Below are 14,656 nucleotides of genomic sequence, written 5' to 3' on the forward strand. Positions count from 1 at the left end.
TTATCATATTTCCTAATGCGCATGGGAGAAATATGCATTTAATTGCATTCATCAGTATTAAATTAGAATTTGGTCTGTGTGAGTAAAGTTATTTAGGTAAACAGGCTACAAAATGATGAAGGAATTGCAGTCTACCTAAAATAAATTGCATAATTCTTCTCACATACCCCTCACCCAATAATAGCTGGGAAGTCATGCTGCAGCTGTATAGACCTTGGTTAGGCCACACTTGGAATATTAAGTGCAGTTCTGGTCACCACATTACCAAAAGGATATGGAGGCATTGGAGTGGGTGCAGAGGAGGTTTACCAGGATGCTAAACAAAAACAAAAACAGAATTACCTGGAAAAACTCAGCAGGTCTGGCAGCATCGGCGGAGAAGAAAAGAGTTGATGTTTCGAGTCCTCATGACCCTTCAGTCTGTCGAAGTGTCATGAGGACTCGAAACGTCAACTCTTTTCTTCTCCGCCGATGCTGCCAGACCTGCTGAGTTTTTCCAGGTAATTCTGTTTTTGTTTTTGTTTTGGATTTCCAGCATCCGCAGTTTTTTTGTTTTTACCAGGATGCTGCCTGTTCTGGAGGTTATTAGCTATGAGGAGAGGTTGGAGAAACTCGGATTGTTCTCACTAGAGCAACGGAGATTGAGGGGCGACTTGATAGAAGTTTACAAAATTATGAGACGCATGGACAGAGTGGATAATCAGAAGCTTTTTCCCAGGGTGGAAGAGTCAATTACTAGGGGACATAGATTTAAGATGAGAGGAGAAACCATAAAGGAGATGTGCGGGGCAAGTTTTTTTACGCAGAGGGTAGTGAGTGTCTGGAATTCGCTGCCAGAGGAGGTGGTGGAAGCAGGTACGATAGTGGTGTTTAAGAGGCAGCTTGACAAATACATGAATAGGATGGGAATAGAGGGATACAGACCCCGGAAGTGCAAAATGTTTTAGTTGACGGGCAATATGATCGGTGCAGGCTTGGAGGGCCGAAGGGCCTGTTCCTGCGCTGTACTTTTCTTTGTTCTTTGTTCTTTGTTCTAATTGATTGAATTTCTTTTAGACCACCACTGTTACAATACTATTACTCTGCTAAACCAATGCTGTAGAATGCAATTGGCATTAACATGACTTAATTGGACTTTTATGCCCAAATGGACAATAACAGCATGATGTAAACTGAGCTTTAGGAATACCAGCAGGCTGGTTATCAATGCAGTGTATTTTCATCAAGAAGCTGTTAAATCTACTTTGAGCATTAATATACCTTTTAGAAGCTGCTCAGTATCTTCATTTCTCTGTGGTTGCAGCAACGGAATAGGACATGAATGGAAACGCTTTGCTTTTCTGTGGTACGGTTGCTGATTCATTTTCAAAGTTGCAGTTTGATTTTCAATATAAGAACCACAAGGCTTGGAAGACTTAATATCTTTCTTGTCTTTTGCCATGGTATTCTTTATTTTTCCTTGTGAACATTGCTGCTTTTCACAAGAGTTTTCAACCACAATTTGTGGGGTTTGTATTTCAATTCCTTTATCCTCACTTTCTGGAGTGAGATCAGATCCTGAGGATAGGTCCTTTAAATCTTTTAGAATGGAGGATGATTCAAGATTGGGTTGAGGAAAATATTGTGATGTCTCAGACATATTTTCATTGCAGAGTGGAGAGGCTACTGCTGCCCAAAAGTGAACTGAAGACCTAAAATTGATAAAAACAAACAAATATTATTGTAGATAGTTATCATCCAGATTAGGATCTATGCAGTCTAAACGTAACTTCCAATTCTCGAGATTAAGGTCAACATTCCAATAGCCTTCTATGTTATTTTCTGTACCTGTCCACCAGTTTTTAGTGTTTTTTGTATGTGGATTCCTAAATCCCTCTGCTCTTCCACAGTTCAGAGAACACTCTAATCCAATTTTCTCCAGTGCAAAGTCGATGCCCTCACACTTGCCCACATTAAACTCCATCTGCCAGTTTTGCCCATTCACTTCATCTGAAAATGATCTTTGCCACTTTCTGCTCTCAGTTAGATGTCTTACTGAACCAGCTAACTTGATATAATTGAACAAGAGGGCACAGATTTTAGGTAATTGGGAAAAGAAGCAATGGCGACTTGAGGAAAATTTTTCCACGCTGCATGTGGTTAGGATCTGGAATGCACTGCTGATGACTATGGTGGAGGCAGGGTGGACTCAGTCTTTCAAAAGGGAATTGGATTATTTTCTGAAAAAGAAAAAATGTGCAGGGCTACAGGAAAAGAAAGGGGAGTGACACTCGGTGAATTGCTCCTTCAATCCACAATCCAGAATTCATTCAATCCTCAAAACATGAAAAAATCGACAAACAGCTTCAGAAAAGGAGACAACTCGAGGAAAAAAAAACTATATACAACTGAATAACAACCTTCAATGACAACCTATGAGCAAGGCCATGGATTTAAGACAATTGATAGCTCAAGTTCCTTTATATTACATTGAATAATGCAAAATAAATGTTAAAACAACATACTTGTTTTAAATAGCCTAAAATCCAAACTTAAGCTGTTTTTAAGGCAGTACACCCACAGAATGACAGGAGTAGCTGTGTGTTACTTGTGTAGACTCACTTCAGCTCTATCCTCATCATTACGTTACTGCAGATAGTTCTTCAGACTGATCAGATGTTGAATTACTGCACTCCAGTGGATGTAACAAGCTTTGTCATCTAATCTTGAACTCTATTTAATGATTAGATCAAGAAATAAAATCTTTGCTCAATATTAACTGAATCAGATACGGAGTTATAGAAGCTTAGTAAGTGAACATCTATTTAGAAATTAAATGCATAAAAAAAACAACTTACCTTATTCGCCTCTAGTGTTTACATCCAAATTTTCCTGTCAGGACTTTACTTTTCTTTTAACTGCTGAATTTAGCATTTGAAATTTGTTTAGGTTCTCGCCTTGTGTAGGTGGTTTTGTAATTTACATTGCAAAGCCGGATATTGGTCTCTAGTCAAACTGAAATAATTTTGAATAGAATAAAACCTATATTTCAGAGAAAAACCAACTACCACAAACTCCTGATCTTTATTTCACGCTTACATTCTAGTCAAAAACCACAACAGGTTCCCCCAAATACTCCAGATTCTAAAAGTATTACCATTTTTAGACATAACAAACCAAAATTTGCACTAGAAGGGAATCTAATTGCATCTGCTGTTAGTAACACTTGCTCTTGCCTTTTCAGTTGTCCACATTTTTACGTGTTGTTAAAAATATATGCTGATAATGTTGCAGCAAGGGAATTAGGTCATCTGGGACCTGAGTCAAGCAACTATGTAGGCAGAATCTTCAATTTTTTGGGCTAAGTGCCATGGTGAGTGGGTTCCATGGTGCGTTTGCTGCTGGCCAATCACAGCAGAAAACCACAGTCAATTATGTGCTCGGGAGCTAATTAATTATGCATAGGCGAGTATCTCTCTAAATCACCTAGCAGGTCAGGAACTGATTCGCCCACCATACCATTACTTAATGGGGTTGAAGGTCTGGGTGCCAAACTTAAATGTCACTCAAGCACATTTCACTCTCCAGCCCATGTCTTGCAGGAGACCTGTAGAGATGTTGGCACACCAGAAAGAAAAGAAGGCTGCTCCGGAGTTTAGCCCTGACTCCCTCAAGGCATTGATACGAGGAGTACAACAAAACCGGCATGTCCTGCATCCCAGGGATGACTCCAAGAAGCAGTCTCACCTCTCTGGACTGGGAGGCCATAGCAAGTCAGGTCAGCATGGCTGGCCACACCCCACAATGCCAGGAAGTACAGTAAGAGGATGAATGATCTCAACCGCTCCACCAAGGTAAGCTAACCTTCAGCTCACTCCAATCTCAAACTCTCATCGTGGCATCATGCACTCAAAGGCCTATATTCTTCAGGGATCTCGCACAACCATTAGTGGGGGAAACATATGACTACTGATTTTCTCACGGCTACTTTCAAATCACCACCATCTCATCTATCATGCTACACAACCTCCATTCTCAGCCCGTACTGGGGAGAGCTCACGGCACACAAGAGGCTGGCATGCTTCCGAACCTCTATCCCTTCTCATCACATTCCTTCCTTTTGTCTTCATGCAGTCCAAGCCTGTCCACAACAGAAGAAATTTAACCCAGACCGGAGGAGGGACAGCCAACATAACGGAGCTCACCAAATTTGAGGAGGATGCTACTGACCTGGCTGGGAAGGACAGGGATCACTCTTGTGGGGAAGGTGAGATCGGCTTCTCCCAGCAACCTAGCATGGCTGAGACCTCCATGAGTTGATCACCTCCTGACATTCACAGTGAGTGACATGCAAACTTGTATTCTGTCTGCTCATGAACTAAACCTGCCTTCTCTCTCTTGCATGCACCAACAGGTCCAGGCAGAGGAGGAGGGTCAACATAAGCCCCATCCCCTATTCCACCTCAGAGGATGAAGCTGAGTATCATGAAACTAATATTTTTTATATTTTATATTATTATGGTTTGTTATAAAGTAGATTTATGGGGTAAGTGTAGGTGGTTCTGTCTGTGTGATTTAATGAATTAATATCAGATAGACTGCAAGCTTGAATTATCAAAAGGAGTTGGGGTAAAAGGCATTTGAAACGCTAATGAGCAAACATGGATGAGGGCTTAGCATGTAGGGTGTGAAGGAAATTTTGCATTTTTAGGTAAGTGATGGGGGTTGTTTGGGTTTCAAAGGGATGATAGGATGTTTACAACGAATAAGATAAGCAAGGCCAAGCAGTATGTTTATTTTTCCCATAGGTACATATTGGCAACATGAAAGATTTTTATATTATGGGAAAAGTAAATTTCCAAAGACATATAGAACAATAGAATTTACAGATTAAAGAGAGAGAAACATATATAGAGAAGGATGGAAGGTGATGTTGGGGGGCCATGTAGGATCTAAAAGGACTGTGTAAAATAGCCTTGGGGAAGCCTCCAGCCACTTTTGCAGAAGTCTGCTGTGTCCAGTAACCAAAGGTAGAGAAAGACCTTTGGAATTCCACTGTCAAGTGGGTGCTGTGGTAAATTTTCTGGCTTGCCTATCTAAATTTAAAATCTATTTTAGACTGTTGCCTTAAAGGAGGTGTGTAGTTAGGAGTGAGGTTAATTAGGGATTTTGGGATTTGTTATAGTATTAAGTAACTGTAATCTTATGTATGTGTTTGAAATCTTTTCTTTTGTTAATAAATGTTTTAATTTAGTTTTTAAAAATCTCTAAAGGTGTTAGTGGACTCAGTACTTCTAAATTCAGTGCACAAATCTTCTCGTAATAAATACAAATTGCAAAAACATTGTGATAGCATGGCCAAGATTCCCTTGTGGATTTGGTGCACCTGGTACGCATCACCTGCCACATCATAACAGGAGGAACCATCGGAAGAAGATGTGTCACTGCGTTCACCTGCACCTTCCACCTCAATGGAGACACACATCTCAGTGCGATTTAGTGCTAGATTGGGCTCGGAGTCACCTATTGGAGAACACCTCACTAACACATCTCCACCTCAGTAAGAATCAGTGACAGCCCAGGTCTCTGGCACTCAGAGGACTGCTGGAGATCAGGCACGTGCTCAATCTGAGTCAGATGATGAGCCTTTGAGCAGCAATAAAAACAAAAAAACTGCGGATGCTGGAAATCCAAAACAAAAACAGAAATACCTGGAAAAACTCAGCAGGTCTGGCAGCATCGGTGGAGAAGAAAAGAGTTGACGTTTCGAGTCCTCATGACCCTTCGACAGAACTTGAGTTCGAGTCCAAGAAAGAGTTGAAATATAAGCTGGTTTAAGGTGTGTGTGTGGGGGGTGGAGAGATAGAGAGAGAGAGAGGTGGGGGGGTGGGGTGTGGTTGTAGGGACAAACAAGCAGTGATAGAAGCAGATCATCAAAAGATGTCAACGACAATAGTACAATAGAACACATAGGTGTTAAAGTTAAAGTTGGTGATATTATCTAAACGAATGTGCTAATTAAGAATGGATGGTAGGGCACTCAAGGTATAGCTCTAGTGGGGTTTTTTTTATATAATGGAAATAGGTGGGAAAAGGAAAATCTTTATAATTTATTGGAAAAAAAAGGAAGGGGGAAACAGAAAGGGGTTGGGGATGGGGGAGGGAGCTCACGACCTAAAGTTGTTGAATTCAATATTCAGTCCAGAAGGCTGTAAAGTCCCTAGTCGGAAGATGAGGTGTTGTTCCTCCAGTTTACGTTGGGCTTCACTGGAACAATGCAGCAAGCCAAGGACAGACATGTGGGCAAGAGAGCAGGGTGGAGTGTTAAAATGGCAAGCGACAGGGAGGTTTGGGTCATCCTTGCGGACAGACCGCAGGTGTTCTGCAAAGCGGTCGCCCAGTTTACATTTGGTCTCTCCAATGTAGAGGAGACCACATAGGGAGCAACGAATGCAATAGACTAAGTTGGGGGACTTCCCCCAAACGTAAACTGGGCGACCGCTTTGCAGAACACCTGCGGTCTGTCCGCAAGGATGACCCAAACCTCCCTGTCGCTTGCCATTTTAACACTCCACCCTGCTCTCTTGCCCACATGTCTGTCCTTGGCTTGCTGCATTGTTCCAGTGAAGCCCAACGCATACTGGAGGAACAACACCTCATCTTCCGACTAGGGACTTTACAGCCTTCCGGACTGAATATTGAATTCAACAGCTTTAGGTCGTGAGCTCCCTCCCCCATCCCCACCCCCTTTCTGTTTCCCCCTTCCTTTTTTTTCCAATAAATTATAAAGATTTTCCTTTTCCCACCTATTTCCATTATATAAAAAAAAACCCCACTAGAGCTATACCTTGAGTGCCCTACCATCCATTCTTAATTAGCACATTCGTTTAGATAATATCACCAACTTTAACTTTAACACCTATGTGTTCTATTGTACTATTGTCAACGATTGTCATCTTTTGATGATCTGCTTCTATCACTGCTTGTTTGTCCCTACAACCACACCCCACCCCCCCCACCTCTCTCTCTCTCTATCTCTCTGCCCCCACACACACACCTTAAACCAGCTTATATTTCAACTCTTTCTTGGACTCGAACTCAAGTTCTGTCGAAGTGTCATGAGGACTCGAAACGTCAACTCTTTTCTTCTCCGCCGATGCTGCTAGACCTGCTGAGTTTTTCCAGGTATTTCTGTTTTTGCTTTGAGCAGCAATGATGGAGATGCAGTTACAGGCGGCGGAACATCAGGCAAAGATTCAACAGTTACTCAGCAGACTAGAGCAAAGGATGGCGGAGTCTGTCCGTGTTCTGTATGACGTTTTGGCTCCAACATGTGAGTTCTTCAAGGTCACCATGGGAAGGGTAGCCATTGGCTACTGCCTTGAAGACCTTAGTCCAGTGGGCTTTGCTCAATTTGTGCTCAGAGTCCCACTCCATGGTTATAAGCATTGGTGGGATCCATCAGTGGCTAGGTGAGGGGGAGTGGGGCACCTTGACCTCCCTCCAGGTGTCCCTTCTCCTCAAGGAGTTGGGAAGGGTCCTTGGGCACCCACAGGGAGGATGAGCATCAGCTGGACACCCCCTGGGCCTCCTCACAGGACAGTCCAAGGATGTCCAGCTACTCAGAATCCCCTCTACTAGTGACCCCCTGATCTCCAGCAGGAAAGGCTGAGAAGGGTGCATCTGCCCCTGAACAGGTGACCCTTATCATGCTGGGGCCCTTCAGGCATTGGGCCACCAGAGGACGTTTGCCAAGGTCATCACAGACAACAGGACATAGCAGTCAGCAGGCTGCTCCCACCTCTGCTGTAGATGTCGGGGCTGCACCCAGGTGTAGCAGTAAGGTTAGGAAAATTAAGAAATATTAACATCACTTCTGGGTCACAGGTGTTCAATCACTGTATAAATCTTGCACCTTTGTAAATATATTTGATGTCACTGAGAAAGGTTTGATCATTTGAAGGCATCGTGTATATTTGTATATATGCCCTCTTATTGAGAGGGTGAGCCATCATCCCACTCAGTGATCACCTTCCTTTGTGAGCCTCACATTCATGTGATGTTAACCTCAGTCAAGGTAGTTACCAGACCCTTGTGTGATGTCAGGGATGTGTGTCAAAATCTTTGTTGGGAGTGAATGCTCAATGAAGTTATAACCACTACTGCTTGCCAGACAACATTGTGCGAGGGCTGCTCAGCAGCCCGAAAGGATAGCTGCAGTTGTCTCTCCTAAGTGGTAGTGCCGAAGCACAAGAGCTAGGGAGATGGGGATATCTTCAACCATGCGCTCATCTCACTGTCCGCTGTAATTTCTCATTCAAGTTCTTTGACGCAGTGTTTGTGCTGTTGTGTCGACATTCACTTCCCAGAGTACACAGGTACAGGGTTCCCTGCTAACCTTTCCAGAGATCATGGCCTGGTGAATCATAAGGGTTGAAGGTGCAAGTGCTAACGTGGAACTTGCTGTTGATGTGACTGGTTTTAAATCCCTTCCTGAGCAACGGAATGCCACTAAGGGAAAGCAGGAATGTGGTGGACTCCCATTGCCTGCACCTTACTCCTGAAATCTTGTGGCTATCAATGTGTCACAGACACGTCATCCATTTCATGCTTCTTCCTTGGCAACATCAGGTGGGAGCTGACCCTCCTCCCTTTTCAGGTTCCTGGCCCTCCAGCTGTTAATTATCTGAGGCGCTCTCAGCCTCTTCCATTTCTCCCTCTGGCATGGGATCACCTATTTGAAGGTTGTGAAGGGGGCAAAAGACCACTACTATGCTGAAGGCCCTCTCTGGAGTATACCACAGAGTCTCACCTGAGTAGGCCAAACATTCGAAGCGCATCTTCAGTATGCCAGCCATCTGCTCGACTATGTATCGTGTAGAGCTATGTGATTTGTTGTACCTCTTTTTCCTATACAAATTCTGTTGAGCTGCTGTGTATTTCCAGTACTTTCTGTTTTTGTTTCAAGTTGCAGTATTTTTACCATAATAAACAGACAAAATTAATTTTCTAAAATGTGAAAGTCAACTATAGATCCATCAAGTGTTGCAGCAACCTATGTTTATCCAGTGAATTGAACCAAAGGAATAGCACAGCAGCTTCAGGTATTATCCCACTGTATCAAAAGGCCTGGAATGTAGTTCCCTTCTTTCAGTTCTTGTTCCTGTTCCTGATCAAGTGGATGGAGATTTAAAAGGTAATCAGTACATCTCTCACTGATCCATTCAGAATGTAAGTGGCAGAGAACGGGATTTTCTCCATCTCTATGGAGATGAGAAATAGGATTGTTTTGGAGTCCCTAACTAACTTCCAGTAGGAAACTGATTAAAGTCATTATTTTAAGCCTGAACTGATATGGAGACGGGTTCCCTGTCCAATTGGAACCGGTGGGTTGGGAATGAAGGCAGATGTGATAAAATGGGGAACTGATATAGCCTCCCAATGGCAGCCATCACTGAGACTTCTGGTTGTCTCTAAGGGAGAGAGCTGCAGATTTTGCCAAAGCCTTCCATTGCGCCAGAGAGAAGCAAGATGTCCCAGGAGAGCCAGAGATCTGGCACCTGGAGCAGAGCTGTCCCTCACTTTGTCAAATGTTGAAGGAGGGAAGACCTTCCTATTGATGAGCCTGATTGGGTGCTCGCTGGGTACCTTAATGGCTACGTGGGTGCAAATGATGATGCTCTGCACCTGGGGGAATCCAGCAATGACACTGAAATGCACTGTGCTTGCAAGGTCATGTCTGTCATGAAATAAATGTACTGTTCAACCTGGCAAAGGGGGTTACAGTGACCTGTGAGATATAGTGGTGTGTAGCCATTTGCAAGTTGCCACTGAGGTCCACACCTGGTCATTGGATAGAGCCAGAAGTGAAGAAGTTCAAGGCCACGGTATAATAGCTACTGGCAGGTCATGGTGACAATGCTGTCAGGTTTTTGGCCATGAGGGCACAGATGTCAGTGACCGTCTGCCTGGAAAGTTGTAGTGTCCTGTGGCATGGGGTCTTGGTCATCTCCAGCGTGGGTCCATCTTCAGCAGTCGATCCTGTTGTGAGGGTATAGCCTCCTGTGCCTTCCTGCCCCTCTTTCCTCTTCTCTGCCCTCCTGATACCCAGGGCTCCTCCCTTTCTGTGAAGGGTGTTGCCCCTCATCTCAACTAGGCCCAAAATCTGAGAGCCATGTTCATTGCCAGTGCAGCTTTCCATGCGGATAGGTGGCCATCCTGTTGTGGTTAGCCGCCTTGCTCCCCTGCTGCTGTGCCCCACAATGCCAGGGTGGAGATGACCCTATTCAATGCCCATGCACTGACTATCTCACCACTACCAGTACAATGCCAAGGGTACCCCTTTCCTAATGTTTGAGTCCCCTCTGCACTGACTCTCTTGTGGGACTGGGCTAATTCCCAGAGGCGGCCATGACTGACTCCCCACTGTATCCAGCTCCCTTCAGCTGGTTAGCCTCATATTTCAAACTCACCCTATAATAAGCTCCGTATGAGCTCTTTGACAACTTGAATCAGCCTTAACTGAGAGATAGACAGGAGCGCTGTCCCGTTCTCATCCTCTCCCTCACCCTTACCCTAGTAAACATTTCTGGTGCCAGAATTGTGTATTGAAATTGACATGCCAGTTGGCACCTGTATTTTCGGGACCTGCCCAGCACTATTCCTGACTTCAGTGGGGCCCGAAAATTCAGCCCTGGTAACAAGTTGTTGTTTAATTCCTTTATTCAGGAAATGATATATAAACTGTGAAAAAAGGAGGATTAATCTTTCCTATTTCCTTCTCATCTCACACACCTCTTCCAATGCTGACCCTGTGGACTCTGCCAGTGGGTCAGCCCTCACTACATCTCCCTCTAAAATGTCCATTCACTTGTGAACAAGTTCCTTGCTATCAATTAGCTTATTATAGATAGTTGCACTGATATCCTGGCCTGGAGAGAAATCTGACTGAGTGATGGTGACACCTTACCCCTGAATGAAGCCTCCTTGCCTGTCCATAAGACCATAAGACATTGGAGCAGAAATTAGACCATCCGGCCCATCGAGTCTGCTCTGCCATTCAATCACAGCTGATAAGTTTCTCAATCCCATTCTCCCACCTTCTCCCCATAATCTTTGATGCCCTTACCAATCAAGAACCTATCTATCTCGGTTTTAAATACACTCAATGACCTGGCCTCCACAGCCTTCTGTGGCAATGAATTCCATAGATTCACCACTCTCTGGCTAAAGAAGTTTCTCCTCATCTCTGTTCTTAACGGTCTTCCCTTTACTCTGAGGCTGTGCCCTCGGGTCCTAGTCTCTCCTATTAATGGAAACATCTTCCCCACGTCCACTCTATCCAGGCCTTTCAGTATTCTGTAAGTTTCAATCAGATCCCCCCTCATCCTTCTAAACTCCATCGAGTATAGACCCAGAGTCCTCAAACGTTCCTCATATGTTAAGCCTTTCATTCCTGGGATTGTTCTCACGAACGTCCTCTGGACCATCTCCAGGGCCAGAACATTCTTCCTGAGATACGGGGCCCAAAATTGCTCACAATATTCTAAATGTGGTCTGACCAGAGCCTTATAAAGCCTCAACAGCACATCTCTGCTTTTATATTCTAGTCTTCTCGAAATAAATGCCAACATTGCATTTACCTTCCTAACTACCGACTCAACCTGCAAGTTAACCTTAAGAGAATCCTGTCGTTACCTTCCACCACTTGCCTCACTCAAACTTCCATGGTGTGGTGTGCCTCTCTTCACAAAATCACACCTTAGTATGACCATCTCACCTTGTTCCACTCTTTTTGTCTCTATTATAAAATGCTAATTTTCTACCACCCATTCAAGTATCATGCCAAATTTCTCACCAAGATACCTTTACTATTTCCCACCCTCAGTCTCTGCACAAGTGACTTTCATCTTCAATCATTTCAGCCTCCATCTCAACTCATCATGCCCTCTCTCCCCTGTTCACTGCCCACTTATCCACCCTAAATCTCACCCTTCATGTAAACTCCCGGTTAATATGCCTTTAAGGGATAGCAGCATGACGTCACAAGAAGGGAAATGTGTTCTCTGATCCAGTCTTAGTTTTGCTTTTGCTCTGAGCGGAGCACAGCACACAGCACTGATGACTTCAAGCTTTATACTTATGTATAGCTGTTCTTATGTACCTAATCTTAATAAAAGAACCCACAATGTATTTATCCAATCCTTTATAAGCAGTTAGGTATTATATCATTATAATAACACAACATGGTGCTCAACGGTGGTCAGAGAGCCTGGCAGCAAGATCAAGTACAGGTATGACATGGTGAACAATCTTAGATCGTGCTACATGGCATGAGAAGACCCTCAATGTTTTGGTCAGACCTCAGCGAAGTCGCAGCATCAGAGGGTGTTGAAAACACAGCAGGTGACTGCAAAGAAAAGCTTTGAAGGCACAATCCTGAGCTAATGCTCAAGTAAAGAGCTGATAGGCAGATGGATCCCTCATGGTGAGATTGCAGCACATAGCCTGTCAATTCCATGAGTGGAACAGCATGTCGACAGGACCAGCACCGTGTTAGCTCAGTTGGGAAAGTGAGTGACCAGGATCGACAGCGAGTGAGGGAGAGTCAAACAAAAAACACATAAAAATCGGGCCAGAGAAGGTTGTGATTATAATGGGCAGCTTCATGAATTGCTGAACAGTAAATTGAATAAAAAACAAGGACGCCATTCTCCGTGGTGCATTCCTGCCACAACTATCGTGGACAGAGCTTTGGAAAGGTGCACGAAAGTGGCCCCAGCAGCACCCAGGTACTAGTGAACAAGGAAGGTCATGGGGTATCGTCAGAATATCCACAAAATTCCTCAGTTTGAATTGGAATGCAGCTGATCTATCAAAAATCAAAATGTTTAAATAACATATAGAGCTGTGGTTTCTCGATTCAGATATGTCTGAACCAGATAAGCAACACACAAAAATTTGCCTGGCAATTGGGAATGAAGGTCTACACAGGCTGAACACATCAGTATTAACAGCAGAAGAGTTAAAGAATTCCCAAAAGATATGGACTACACTAGTAGTCACTACCTGAACAGGAAGACCTGCTCAGAATCAGGTTTAAACTTCCGTATTCATCAACTAGAGTTCATGTCATTTCAACATCAGCCTATGAAATCCATAGAACACTTCATCAGCAGATGCAGAGAAAAGGATTCGTACTGTGATTTTTCAAACACAGAACTCAATTGGAATTGTTGAGTTGGTGATTGCATCCACTCTCATGGAAGCATTCTAGAAAGATCTGCTAGACAAACCCAAAACATATAGCATTGAAGAGCTACTCAAGGATGAATGATCTCTGATTCCAGAGATGCGGGCTTGTCTTATGAGGTGAGATTGAACAGTTTAGGCCTATACTCGCTAGAGTTTAGAAGGATGAGAGGAGATCTAATTGAGGTATAAGATGCTAAAGGGGATAGACGAAGTAGGCATGGAGCGGGCGGTTCCCCTTGTGGGGCATTCTAGAATGAGAGGCCATAGTTTTAGGCTAAGGTGTATTAGATTTAAATCAGACATGAGGAGGAATTACTTTTCTCAAAGGGTCGTGAACCTGTGGAATTCACTATCTCAGAGTGCATTGGATGCCGGGACGCTGAATAAATTTAAGGAGAAGATAGACATTTTTAATTAGTAACGGGTTGAAAGGTTGTGGGGAGAGGGCGGGAAATTGGAGTTGAGGCCAAAATGAGATCAGCCATGATCGTAATGAATGGCGGGGCAGGCTCGAGGGGCTGAATCGCCTACTCCGGCTCCTAGTTCTTATGTTCTAATGTAAAGTACAAAATTATCCTTGCAGGTTGACAACACTCACAGAGCCTAAGTACAACCCTAATTGTTGAAGCACTCTTGGAACACCCAAACCTATCAAGATATGTGTGACCTTCTGTTTCACCAAGGAAATGCACAGATTTTCATCAATACTGCAAGGCATTTGACAAAAACGGCCATTGGCAGCTGCAGTGCACTAGAGCAAAGGCTGATGCATTACAAAGAGCAATGTACCGATCTAAACAGACCATACACAACAGGTACATTCAAGCAATAAGAATGACTATTAGATGTCCAAAAGAAACACATATATGAGGTGATTGACAAACCAAAAAATGACAATGATGTTCACAATAAGACAAAGAGCAGTAAGCACATGTTTCACACCGTCAATCTTGTGGAAAACCTAAATGCCATCACGCCGTCCAAAGTGTTTGCCAAGATTCAAATTATCTGTCCTAAGAAAGTTGGTAACTATTCGTTATTGGCCGAGATTGAAGTGGGGACAAGTGACAACATACTAACTCTCTGAATTCAAAAAGACATATCCACAGACTTGGAATGCCCGATCAAAACCTATGGCTGTGAAACTTTCAGTGCACAATGGTTCACTAATTCCATGTGCAGGATCCATAGTCCTGCAGTGCAAGTACAATCAATCCCGCCGAATGTCACAGATATTCTACATCGTGGAAACTAAAGGCCCAGTGATTGCAGGTCTACCGGCATGTTGTGACCTCTCTAGTAACAATTCATGGAATCAGTCAGACATCACAAGGCTGATCAACCTCAAAATCTACTCCTATCACCTCAGTTCATTACCTAACATCAAAATATCCAGAATGTTTTGACAGTTGGCAGCTTCAAG

This window comes from Carcharodon carcharias, chromosome 12 (genome assembly GCF_017639515.1).
Source record: "Carcharodon carcharias isolate sCarCar2 chromosome 12, sCarCar2.pri, whole genome shotgun sequence".
Lineage (NCBI taxonomy): Eukaryota > Metazoa > Chordata > Chondrichthyes > Lamniformes > Lamnidae > Carcharodon > Carcharodon carcharias.